Here is a 12,872-nt window from a genome sequence, read left to right on the forward strand (position 1 = left end):
TATCACTTGTACTTCTAGGCTTCTCATCCCCTCAATTATAATCGCACATTTCCGTCCGAAGTCAATAATTTTATTTCCTTCAAAATCCTGAGTATTAAATAAAATGTCGTAAACGTCGGATACTCTAGAAAAACAAAAGAGTAGTTTACTTCACCAAAGAAAAAGAAAGGCATTATTTGCGATTCGTTACCCATCATTAGTGTATTCATAATATACAAATTATTTGTTTTTAGAAACACCGGTTTAGACGAATGACAATGGTCAATTTCCTCATTTGCAAAAGGCCAGATTGGCGCACATTCGATGCACTCCACGTGACGTCACAGGGACCCACATGCTACACGAGTAGTCAGGAGTTTTACATCGTCTGAGTTTACCAATGCATGCATGTGGCACAGAGCCCAGGGAAACATTTCTTAATAATCACCTATTAAAATTACCTATGGTCGGAAAGTTTCCTTCGTTTGAGAGGGCATTAATAATCCTTATTTAAGCCAAGCGCAACTAGCAGCCTGCATCGTCGCAGCGCTCATAGCCTCGCACCAAGGTGGCGTCACACGGCGGCAGGTGGAACCAGATTTACGTCACACGGGCTTTTCCCAGCATTCATACTTAGCCGTCGCGTTTTCGCGCGCTTGAAAATTTTCATTTTTCATCCAATCGCGAAAATGAGATATCGTCATTTAAAAATCTAAAAGCGTGAAATACGTACTCCAGTACTATTTATCTTTCGATTCAAGCAATATAAAATAATAGGAAACCACCCTATTATTACAGTAACTGCAAACTGCAAAACGTTTTCGTTTCCATAGCGCAGTAAATAAGGAGTTGCGACCTCATCTTCATGGACGAAAATGCGTCTCCCCTACCACCTCCTGAAATATTACAGATTCCTCCGGAAACACCCTGTTCAATTAAAACAGGGTAATATAAAATACTTCATTATTTTACCATGAATATTTTTTAATTGCTTCCTCGTCAAATTTGCAGCTTACTGTCTATTTGGTCAATTTCGTTATCAGGAGTTAAGCGGAAGAGAGCTTTCCTAAACCGCTTCGGGAACAACTGCAAACGGCCCTATAGCGTATCCATGGCGGTCCATGTCGAAACGCTTTCATATTTTCATGCTGTAAACCATAAATTTTTCGTTTATTAGTTTTACCTCTTCACTTCGCTACTCAACTTAAATAAAGGCATGTTCAAATATTGCGTTTCACATTAAACTCTGCCATTGCCTGGAAATAATTATCTTCCGATCTTGAAGGGAATATATTTTTATTACGATCACTGCGACTTGTGCGTGTAAAGACTTATACAACAGGTTAAAATTGGAAGACATAATTTTGTAAACTATCTAAAAAAAAGATTTTCAAACGAGTTTAAAATATCAGCAAAATGTTGGCTGGGGAAGGTGAGAAGAGAGACGGCAGCAACCGTCGAATTATTTTCTTTCTTAAAATGGAAGAATGGACTTGACTTCGCTAATGAATCAAGCGGAAAGTTTAGCTTTTACACTAAAAGCTGGCGTGTATGGACATTATCTAAGTATCTAATTAAATGGATAAGAATTTCAGTAATTTTCAATAAACTTGTACGGACCTTATTACCAACACTAACTAATTACTTTTCAACCGTTCAAAAGCTCAAAGCGCCATGGAGTGATCTCTGTACTAGCTAGAGTCCGAGTTAATCTTCGTTTCTCAACAGGAACTGATTAAATATAACTATTATAAGTCTTATTTGACCCATTAATCTTATTGGTAAGTTAACCTCAGGTTCACCAAAAACACGGGCATTGTCTCGCTCATCAATTTATCCACTCACCATTCCATTTAAGTTAGAGAAAAAGAAGAGCCATATGTTTTCGCATTTTGAATCATTCTTTTGCATTCTGAAGCATTAGTATGCATTACTTCCTCACGAGAGAGTCGTGAAAGGTGTTTGACTTCATCTGCCACTACCTTGTTATATCACTGTGGATGCTATGCAACCTCACCCTATCCCCACTTCCCAGTGAGCGAATTAGATAACGAGGTTTTTAGATTCAGAAATAAACGACGTCACGAAATTGTTAGAAGGGGTGAAATTTTTTTAGCTTTTATTTGAGGAATGTCTTTTTCCATTAATAAATTTTTTTTTAAAGCGATTTGGGAACTGATGAATCGACTCTCCTCTGTAAGAATGATTATTAAGTAGAATAAATAAGTTTAATTTAAGACCACTGATCATGGAGTAAATATAAGAATTGAAATGTAAGATTCAAGGAAACAAGACAAAATACGAGTTTTGAGTTTTGAAGTGCGAATGCGTGCCTTTAATTCCAATAAAATCACGTTAAACATGTAAAAATGGCGCAACGGAGAAACTTTGAGGCAAGATGAAAACTAGGGTTAGTATAGAAAAATATGCATTGAATTCCTATAAAATCACGATAGACACGTAGAAATGGTGGTTCAGAGAAACTTGAAGGCAAGATGTATACTCGGGCTTGAAGATGCATTAGTATAGAAAAAAATATGCTTTGAATTGTTATGCATGCCGTTGTTTTTCTATCTAGTTCCTATGGATTCAATATATGATAGGTAAAATGCGAAATTTAACCATTTTGTGTCGCACATTAGCAGCGGAGCTTCCACATGTTTTCAGACCTCCATCATCGTCTTCGCGTCCGATAATAAGAGGCCACGCCTTCCGAATTGGGCCCTAGCGGTTAATTAAATATCCACCCCTATATATATGTATATGTATACTCACACCCTCCTATGGTCTCCATTGTACCCCCTGGTCTCCCTGGAGAGAGCCAGTCCGAAAAAAGAGGCACGCACGGAGTTAATTCCCGCTGAAAGACTCCTAAACACGTGTCGCACCGCACGCACTGGTCTCTCGGATGCGGGGAGACCGGGCAACAAGCCACGCCGTTAAGTGCCACGCCTCTCACGCAGTCACCGTCTCCACCAGTGTCTTCCCCTCCCCCTCTATCATCTTCCCCCTCCCCTTTCGTCCATCTCGGAAGCCATCCTCCCGACTCCCCGTCCGCCAACTATAGAGGTGGGCAATTATATTCATTTCACCTACATCTATACACAATGATTCCTCGTTTCGGACGTTACTTCATGGAATCGACGTAACATAAGAAATGCACTAAAGCTTTGTAATTCAGCCAGAATTATAAATTAATTACTTAATCAATTATACTTTTGGTAGTGAAGGCTATTCTAGTTCTCCACCGGGAAATCTCCTTCATCGTTGCCGACGTTTCGGGGTACGAGTCGTACTCCATCTTCAGGGCTGAGTGTCATGTCTCGGAAGGTCGGAAGCCGGATCTCTATGGCTAACGGACAAAAACTTCAATAGAGATGGCGGTTACTCCCTCAGTAACGTATGGAAACCCGTACTGAATAAATTCCGATTGGCTAATACCAAGGACCAATCAGAGGGAACCTGATATCCCGGCACGCTATATAACGCGAACACCTTCCGAGACATGATACTCAGCCCTGAAGGAGATTACCCGGTGGAGAACTCGAATAGCCTTCACTACAAGCATACGCCGGGAAAGCATCCGATCTTTTTTTCAATTATACTTTTAATTAGTTACGTTCTTTCAATTAGTGGCGTAACTAGGAATATGGTTTGATTGGGGGGGGATTGGATGGCCTTGAGTGACGATCCCCCCAGGCAACAAGGGGTTCGGGAATAATTTTGAAAATTTACATGCCTGGATATACATTTCAGATCGATTTGGCTCCAAAAATTTAACTTTAAACAGATGAAGTTATTAAATTACAAAACTAGACCATAATTTTAAATAACTTTTTTATTTCTCTGAGGCTTTGGGGGGGATTCTATCCCCTCATCCCCACCCCATAGTTACGCCGCTGATTCCACATATATTTAATACTGAACGACCTTGATTTCTACGCGGCACGTCAAAACGAATCCAAACATATTAGAACTGTATAAAGTTACTGCCAATTTTCCACGAGTACTTTCTACCTCAGGACCGCTTTCAATACATTTTGAGCTGACGATGATAAAAAATGAATACAAACCGCACGTGAAGTAAAAATTAAGTATTTGTTAAAAACCGACAGCCATTTTTGATTTACTAGCTACGAACAGATGTTAACAACAATACAAAATAATACGGCGGGCAGAAAATTCATCTAGGACTACGCTTCCCTATTCTGTAATGTCTATTGAGAATTGCTAGAATTTTTTATACGAGGTGTATTTTAGAGTTGAAGGTTTTATAAGATGCACATCCGAGAAAAGTTTAAACATGTTACCAATTTAATTGTTAAATTTTTTTATGTTTCACCACAATTACAAATGCCAAAATTTGCCTGGAATACTTGAAAATGTTCTTTATTTCATGCCTTATTTGAAATTCTTCTAATATCATTATTATATTTGTAATTATTCACAAACTATCACCGCATAAGACCCATATCCCATAACGTGGAATAATACCATGAGCAAGCTTCTTTTCCTCGTGAATCCATTCCCATTCGTGCCAAGGGCGGAGATTAACGTTTTGCGTTGGGGGACCAGCAATTCTGCCGGGGGTTTCAGGGCTGTGGAATACCCTCGATATTTTTATTATTATTATTTCGAAAACCCTAAATCTACACCTAGCACGCCTAAATAACTCACCTGGAAACAACAGAATAATGTTTTTAACTTATTTAAACTTTTGATGTTTTTGTTTTCATTGTAGTTGAATGCACAGGTTTCATACTTTTTTCCGACAAATTACCATGTAAGTACACTCCCCCTTGCCCCCCCCCAAAACTCCGCCCATGCTTCATGCGAAGATTCCACGCGATTTACACGATCGACATGAACAATTGGCTTCATTATGAATCGTTTTAAGCTGAAAACGTAAACGTTTAACAATTCATTCGGTTAATGATAATGTATCAATCAAGATGATTCGTTCATGAACGACAGATTTCCACCGGCAATTACTCTCTTCATGTTTTTTTCATTATTCTTACGTTGCTTCTCCCACTTTCCCTCCTAAAACACCAGCACCACCTCATCATCCCCTTCGTCGCTGCTGACCGCTTCCTATAACCAAACTTCCCCCTCCTCCTCCGAGCCAACGCCGTCGCCACGACAACTTGCGACCTGGAGACGCGCAGGGTTGCCAACGCGAGCGGGTTTCTTCTCTCGCTCTTCGTCGCCCACGTTGTATCGGATGGCCGCGTTTATAGGCGTCGTTGCATAAGTGACCAGATCTCAATGTATCAGATGGCCTTTGGGACCGTGTACATTTCTTCTCGGGCTATAAGGTTGGCGAGATACACTGGGACTACTTTGTCATTTTCATGAAAATTTCAAGATACACCGATGTAGCAGTACGTCTTCGACTGACAGCCATGATTTTATATGATTCCACCACAAAATTACCGTGAACAATGCTTGTGTAAGGAGCCCTGCGCCCTGATTATGTAAATGTGACAGCGACGACGGCGAGAGTGACCATCACGTTCTCCTATCACGTTCCGCTGTATCACGCGATCATGTAAGCCACCGTCATCGCGCGTATCATACAGGTACGAGCGCGTGAGGTTGGTATCATTGAGAAATCTGAAGAGCCAATGAAATCCTTCGACACATCTCTGTCCAAGAATGCGTCGTCTGCGGAGTATTTGAAATAACAATAACAAACAACGAAAACATAAAATGGATGCAGTTCAAAGCTAAGTACTTCGCTTCGCCAATAGATAATATTATAATAAAGTACTCGTATTATGGTAAAGTTATGGGGAAAGTGTTGTATCACTTTCCGATGTGTGATAACGTAATCCATTATGCTAATGCTCGCCGGGAGATGCTGCAGTCATTATATTTACTATATCGTAGAGAATGGCCAAAAAGTCGTGATCTTGGATTGAAACTAATTAATGTTGAAATGATAATGGAAGTGTAATCGCGCTAGCGATTTGAATGTAAGTAGTTAATAGTTGATTTCATCATCATCACTGGTCAACAATCCTAGGATTGGTTTGACGCAGCTCTCCACTCAGTTCTCCTAGCAGCTAATCTTTTCACTCCTACGTATTTCTTCTCTTTCACATCTCTCTTTACTTGTTCCATATATTTTGTTCGTTATATAGTTGATTTATGATGATTAAAAAATCGAAAAGGAGTTTAACGATGTTCATGGTGAAACAAAACTCAGTACTATTCCACAAACTTTTATTGTAAGTCTACTAGTTTCGACGTTTATACCGTCATTATCAAGACTAACCTGTCTGTTAAAATAAAAGTTTGTGGAATAGTTCTGAGTTTTGCTTCATCATGAACATTTCATCGTCCCAACAGGTAACGCCCAAATCAGTTGAGTTTAACGATGTTGATATGTTGGAGAACGTACTTGGCAAATGTTGATAATTAAACTTCGATATAAAGTAATTGACGTTTAAATCACGGATGTACTTCAATTAGCAGTACTTTCCAATTTGCTGTGTGGAAAAAAAGCAGCTCTATCGAATTCACTACCGTGCGCATATAACAATTGAACAACGTGGGCAACTATAAAGTCAACAGAGCACTCCAGTTGAAATAATTAAGAATTATATTGGTTTTTAATCGGTTATAGGGCATTTTTAAATTAAATAAACAATAATTGTTTGATAACATATGCATTTCGTGCTCGTTTTTATGTCAGCATATGCTTGTCACCATGGGTTTCGAACGTGATAGGCCGATGACGCTCGCAGCGTGATAAAGAGAGCGATCACGGTTTCATAATCGCTGCTATCACTTTCCGTCGTGGGAATCGCGTTGCCCCTGGCAACGACATCGCTCTCACCCTTCTCACAGTTACATAATCAGGGCGCTGGACCAAAACTACAGAAGAATAACTACACAAGGGCGTAACCAGGATCAAAACTAGGGGGTGGGCAAGCCATGATTGTCCACGTTGTAACATTTAAGCATGGAAAAAGTAAATGAAACCAACATTTTAAGAAAGCTATAGCAGCGCTTTATTATTTTTTAATATCATTTGCTAGAAAAAAATTATTTTAGTTATAATTCTTATACCATTATATCATTTTTCGTGGGTTTAAAGAAAATTTATTTAAAAAACTTTCGTTTCAATCCAGTCCTGATTTTCCTTAAAGACTTCTGCGATTTTTGCTTCTAAGGGGGGCAGCTGCCCTCTCCTGCCTCTCGCTCGGTACGCCCATGCAACTACGATTACCTACCAATGCAAGTGGTTGATAAGAATATTATAAGTGATATTTCTCAACTTTTGGCTTCTTTGATGATCTGGGTCAATTTCAGGAGCATTGATTTGCGCTCATTCGAATGAGTTACGTAAGCAATAATAGGCCTTTCTCTCGCCTACAACACATAATCTAAGTATGATGCTGTCCTAACACCCCTTGCCACATGGCATTTTAGACGGCTTGTGGACTAGAATGTAGATGATTGAAGACTTACCATGCTATAATTTGCGGAAATTGCCGAAAGGTGTCGGAGTGGGCCTTCATGAAAAAAATTGAGATGGAAAACATGATTTTACCGATAAGGTTGATTGCCTCTACTCACAATACAAAAAATAAAACGAGCCAAAGGCCCTCTCTACGTTTCCCATGCGTATTAGCGAAAATGAATTGGAGATAAGTTTGGGAAAAAGTTTGCCCAATCAGGATGCTGTATGAATTATTGAAATCCACAATTTAAATTGGAGGATATTTTATGATGTTACCGGTAAAACGAATGAATTAGCTGTAGCACTTAATTGCCAATAATCTAGAATTATTATTCGCTTCTAAAACTCAAAAAAAAAAAAAAAAATAGGTTTTATGGCAATTGTTGTACGGGCGTCAATTGGAGATGCATTGTGCGTGGAAGAAAGAGACATCATAAACGCGCTTGCTTTCCGGACAGAGGCAAAACCCTCATAACGACACGCGGCTAACCGAGAAACTCGGAGAGTGTCCAGGACATGAACACATAAGCACTACAAGTATGGAGAAGAGTAACAATTGAAAATGAAAAAATATACTCAATTAGCTGAATCACATTCCTAATGTACTCATTTATCATATAATAGGTATATCTTTAATTAAACGGAAGAAGAATGCAATTGTTTTACTTGATTACTTAAGGTTTATATTTTAACATCTAAATTCAAGTGCAATCGAAAACAATTGTTTTTGTGCCAATCTTTAAGGCCAATTTACTCAGTGATTTTACCCGTACGAGTTAATGCCTAAATTTATGAGCGCGTGGATGAACACGAAAATTCAGCGTGTAACCACCCAACTGGTGCAAATGCATGTACAGATAATAGAACTTGTTCTAATTTGGTTCATGCATTCGTTCATGTTCCGTTCCGACCCACAAAAAACGTTCACGCAAAAAGGCATTATCTAGTAGGTACGTGTAAATGTATCGTGTAAACAGGCAGTGTTGGTTACTTGCAATGAACGTCAAGAATATTACCCTGACGCTACCGTTAAGCTTGGCAAAAAAAAACAACACGGCAATATGCGTAGTTACATTTTTCCACTGAGTTCTCCGCGGTACCTGAATTATCTTCACCGCTCCAGTGCATTCAATTGACGCGTGCAAGCTAATGCGTTTAGGTGACGAGGCCAATCTTGCTTGAGGCGAGACGGAACGGAACCCGGGAGCGGCCCACCAATGAGGTGACAGCTTTCAAACGTCCGCGATGCGAGCAAGGCAAAAATAACACCGCCAGCTGAGAGAGCTCTCTCCCAATTAGTGGACAGAAAACGCATTGCCTCGAAGCGATGAGCGGCGTATATATGCAAGAGAGGAGCTCGGAAAGTACATTATCACGAATGAACGCCGGGAAATGCATTTACCGAACGCTACTTCTGTTTCCTCAATTTTACTTCGGAAGAGAAATGTACTCGCTCACAAAATGAGATGTTTCTTCAAGCTTCACGGTATTTAAAAGTAACAGTACAAGGGGAATTTTATCACGAATGAACGCCGGGAAATGCATTCACCAAACGCTATTCCTGTATTTTTAAATCGTGAAAAACATGAGAATGAACTATAAATGGTAAACTTCCACATAATTTTGAATATGGAACAGGTAAATGAAGATGCGATAGAGAAGAAAAACCGTAGGTGTGAAAAGATTACCTGGCAGGAGAATTGATTGGAGATTTGCGTCAAACCAATCTTAGGATTGTTGATCAGCAGTGGCGTAACTAGGCATACGCTTTGGTGGGCATGGGATGGCGACTCCTTCCCAGCATGCATTTAAACATCATTTTTGCCCTAAAGATTCAACTTTAAGCAGATGCAGTTATTACATTTCAAAACTAGACAATAGTTTTATTTTTTTTTTTTCTCTGAGGCTTTGGGGGGATCCCCTCACCCCCCCCCCCCTAGTTACGCCACTGATGAGCAGTGATGATGATGAATTAAAATATAGTTCGAGAAGATGGAGGCGTTTCATTTTTAATCGATATCATGGGATTCATGATTATTTTTTTTATTATTTGACAACTTTGAAAATCTAAGTCGAAAAAGGCACAAAAATTTTGGCAAAATACTCCTCTCATTCCTGAGTTTCATTGAGGTTGAAATAGCATAATATTTAACGTGGTGTTTAGGAAACTTCCGGCGAGTAGACGTCGAATGAACAATTTTATATTTAATTGGCCTGGCAATGGAACCATCGCATCGTTAGGAATCAATTTTTTTTAAATATCTCCGAGATAGAGGCCCTCCACAATGGACATATCAGTGTTTAGTGTCCCGTAGCTCATCGTAGCACAATAGGTTGCGTCAGTCTCCTCATCTTGACAGCCGGTGAGAGGCGACGATAAAAGATTTATCGCTACGGAAGAGTGTTTGTATAAAAAATTTTCTCCCCATTATCCTCGAGAGAAGAGACCAGACCGAAGCTCAAATCGATGCTTATATCTTTGGTCGAGCATTTCCAGCATAGATACCAGAGAATCACTTTGTTCTGAACAATAACAATCAACTCTCTTGTTTCCTCTCCAGTTCTTGCATCATGAGCATGGCGATATGAGGACCATCGATCCATTTCATTACGTGCCCAAAATATCCCCCGCGAGTCAAACCATCCGACAACTAGTAATCGAGACACTGCACAGCGAAATGAAGCGAAAACAACCCCTACAAACATAGTTTACATAAGGCTGCATGCTCAATCATCGGAAAATAAGGAAATAAAGGTCAGAGTCCAAGAATCAAATAGCCAAAACGAATGTTATAGTTAACAAGTTGTTATTTTAATCTTCACCGGCGGAATAACTATGTGAATCTCACGTTTTTAAGAAATAAAACGAAAACATACTAAAACATACTAAAAGAGTATATACCAGTAGGTGACAGAAAATGTATTGAAACAGGTTGTGAAGTAAAAATTAACGTGTTTGTTGAAAATTGCCAAAAACTCGAATTAACTAACAGTTTAGAATTCCACCAGATTAAACCTGATCGAGTCTTCATAGTACTTCACTCGTTATGATTAATTATTCCATATCAAGGCTTTCCAATATCTGCAGAATGTAAAGCATCAAAATTAATACATTTTTCTCATTTTTGACACAATAGGGAAAAAATTAATCAACCCGAACGAATTCTTAACACAAATTAGGTGTTTTTTCAAGTATGCATAATATCGTTTCATTATTGACGTGGTGGAAATGCGATGTATCCATGATAAAATATAAAATAATAAATATTAATCTCCATACTTTGATAACATTAAAAAAACAACAGTAAAGTACTTTGATTCGACAAAATTAAAAACACTAATAAAGATTTCCACTCTTTAAAACTTCGTTGATGTTGCCTAGGGAACGAGAAAGATTGTCGAAACCATGGTCGTTAGTGGAGTGTTAAATTATAGTGTAGAAATAACTATTGGTGTTTTAAATTTCATTATGGATTTGTGCAAGTATTTCTGTCTTCCTTCGCATAGCGGCGTATAGTCCGCAGTGCGCATGACAATAAAACGTTTCAATGCGCGAGTCTTTTTTTGGGATCACGTATGAGGCGCTATCTACCGTCACAATCGCCCAATATGATCGTCCTTCACGTTCATTGTTCGGATATTCCGTCTCGTGCCCTCGAAGCGCAGTCAAGCGAGGAACACTTGATGCCTCTCTGTATGCATGTATTGACGCTCATGCGACTTTTAAGAGTGTACACAAGAATAGGAGAGGGCCACCTACTGACTCCGAAGCTAGCGACACAATGCCGCGATGCTAATGCGAAGGTCAACCCCCACCCAAGCAAGGGTCGAGGGCCTATATCCACTCTCGTCCCACCATGAGCGCCGAAGGCCTTTTTTTTCTCCTCTTACAGTTTTTTTCCTTCTTTTAATAAGTCCGACGGAGGCACCTGGAACAAAGTTCAGCGTCGAGTCGAACAATCGGGTTGGGGGAGCATCTAAGGAAACGTTGACAGACGGAATTTGAATATGGATGACGAAAAGTGTCGCGCGCGGTAGACGGCAATTGTTAAGCGGGCGCACATTTTAAGGAAGTCAATGTCCTCATAACTCTTCGTCTTTCGCGATATGAGAGTAGAATGGTATCCGCCACGTTTTCAGGACGTCAAGAGCAATTCGTATGCCCGTTCCGTTCAAGGTTAAGTCGAGGCGCTAGTACCTAATCATGGATTCACGAAATCAGACATTAAAACGGAATGTAAAACCGCATAAGGCACTATCTCCGAGTCGCTCTCCTGCCAATAAATAACTTTGCCTACCGTTTGGTTGACATTTCACCATCAAAAACGTCTCCATATTTCCTTTTTATAATATATAAAAAGATTATAGGTTCTTTCGGGTCAAAATAACTGGCGAAACTTCAGGAACTAAAAGTCCATTCGATCAGAAACTAACCTTTAAATTCTAAAAATTAAAAGAAACTTCAATGAAAATTCTATTCAATACTCAAGATGTGGCAAGTGTTGCCACCCGGATGCAATGCCTCCTTGTGGCAGCTGTCTGATTATCATCTCTCCTTCTGGTACGTGCACCTCCTATTTTATGACCGACTTTACAATCCTAAAGAGTCTAGTGACAGAGGAACGAATCCTGTTGGGAATACTCAAGACGGAATACATTGAGATAGCATTACGACTGGACGTCTCATAATAAGTTCTTCAAAAGTCTTCCGTACCCAATTTAAGCAAAATTCCAACTTGAAATTTTCTAAATGTATACATTCTTTTTAAATGAGCAGTACCTGAAACAAAAACTATTTAAATTACATATAGGGCATGAAGAAGTCATTGAAACAGAGAAAAAAAGGAATAAGGAACCCACATAATTTTAATCTTCAAACATCTTTGAGGTGGAGGTACAAGCCCTCCTCCATTTACAAAATTTGGATGTATATCCGAGAACACTGTGGACGACACAGATGGCATCAAAGAACTTTATCGGAATGCCATAAAATGCAATGCATAAAAATAAACTTCAACAATAAAGGCACACTAATTTTAAAATAGTTTTGTTATCCGAACTGATATTATGCTCAGAACTTTCAGTACATTCGGCCAGCTCTTATATTAATAGCAAGGAACCATATGAAATATTGGAACAAATCCGGAAAAGAAAATATTCTAAATTAGGGTCCCGTCTGCAACCGTTCGTGAAAAACACTGGCGTTGCTACGCCTAAAAAAACATAAATTATAACTTATTTCTGGTTAGCTGCGAATCAAATTTGAATAACATGTGTATCAAAAAGTTAAACCGCATAGGAAAGTGATTATTTCAATAACATGAGTTCTTTTCAATGCATCGTGAAATCATGGACTTCCTTTAAATTTTAAGACAAAGCATTGCAATGAATAAAAATATAAAAGCCTGACATCTGCTAAAGG

This window comes from Ischnura elegans, chromosome 5 (assembly GCF_921293095.1).
Source record: "Ischnura elegans chromosome 5, ioIscEleg1.1, whole genome shotgun sequence".
Lineage (NCBI taxonomy): Eukaryota > Metazoa > Arthropoda > Insecta > Odonata > Coenagrionidae > Ischnura > Ischnura elegans.